Genomic DNA, 1,615 nt, shown 5'->3' on the forward strand with positions numbered 1-1,615 from the left:
CCCGTGAAGAATGTAACAGAATAGTTCGGAATTGTATTCATTGCTATAGATATAAGCCAAAGCTGATGACCCAAGTAATGGGAAATCTACCCACTGATAGAGTGAGAGCTTTACGTCCTTTCTTAATAGTAGGCGTAGACTTTTGTGGTCCCTTTGATATTACATTAAAAATACGCGGGCGACCACCTACCAAAATGTATATTGCCGTCTTCGTTTGTTTTACGTCCAAAGCGGTTCACCTTGAATTAGTATCTGATTTGTCATCTGATGCTTTTATTCTTTCTTTTAAAAGGTTTGCCGCAAGGCGTGGGCTCCCATGGAAGATATGGTGCGACAATGCGACAAACTTCGTCGGGGCCAGCCGAGAACTGAGGGAACTGCAAGAGAGGTTCCTAGCAAGCCACAAAGCCGTGGAGGAATACGCAGCCTCGTGCAGCGTGCAATTCAAGTTCATTCCTCCGAGGGCTCCTCATTTCGGGGGCCTGTGGGAAGCTGCCGTAAAACAGGCGAAGTTCCTGCTTCTGCGAGCTGTCGGCAAAGTGTTGCTGACACAAGAAGAGATGGTAACGATGCTCGCAGAAGTAGAGGCGGTGCTAAACAGTCGCCCCATAGCACCGCTGTCTCCAGACCCCAACGACGAGGAAGCTCTGACACCCGGGCATCTACTAGTCGGAGCGGGTCTGCGTTCGCTGCCGCCAGAATTCGTCGACGAAGACAGCGCCAACAAGCTGACGTGTTGCAAGCGTTGGCAGATGCTCTGCGCTCTCAAGCAGAGGTTCTGGCGGGCCTGGTCCAGGGATTATATCCTGGGCCTGCAGGGCAAAGGCAAGTGGAACCAGCCTCAAACCAACCTCGAGATCGGTCGCCTGGTGATCGTGCACGAGGACAATCTGCCGCCCCAAGAGTGGCTGACCGGACGAGTCGTCAGCGTAGCAGAAGGCAGAGACGGAAGAGTAAGGGTAGCAGAGGTCCAGACCAAGACGGGCAGATTTAAAAGGCCAATTGCAAAATTAGCTCCACTACCAATGGGTTGAAGTCCTGAGGTCCTTCAATGGGGCCGGAATGTTGGAGCATGATAAATATTTGTTTTTGTTTTTTATTTCACATTTCATTTTATTCTTTTTATAATTTTTATTGATTTAATTTTTACATTTTTATTTGAATTATTTACTTAACGTTAACGTAGCTTGATTTGTTGAATTCCTTAGTTGTAAATATTAGTATTAAAATAGTATGTAAATATCATTGAAGTAACTGTAAAGAAAGAAAATAGAATTAGGATAATGAAATAATAAAAATGAATTAGTTGTGTTGATACTTACCCGCCAACTACAAGCGTTTCTCTCTCGTCTTCTTCTCACCGTCCAAAGAATCCGTAACCTGAAAATAAATAAAAATAATTAATTAAAACTTATAAATAATTTGATTTTATAATTTATACTCACCTTAAATTAAAGAGTGATCAGTTATATTTACAATAATTACGAATGTATCTATTTCGGAAGACCTTACCCACTTTTTTAGGATCCAATGACTTGACCACACCCACTTTTTAAAATATGTTACATCTACAAAACTACTGAACCGATTTTCCTGAAAATGTCAGGGAATATAG

This window comes from Musca autumnalis, unplaced genomic scaffold, assembly GCF_047663935.1.
Source record: "Musca autumnalis isolate F117 unplaced genomic scaffold, ASM4766393v1 scaffold_62, whole genome shotgun sequence".
In the NCBI taxonomy this organism is placed as follows: Eukaryota; Metazoa; Arthropoda; class Insecta; order Diptera; family Muscidae; genus Musca; species Musca autumnalis.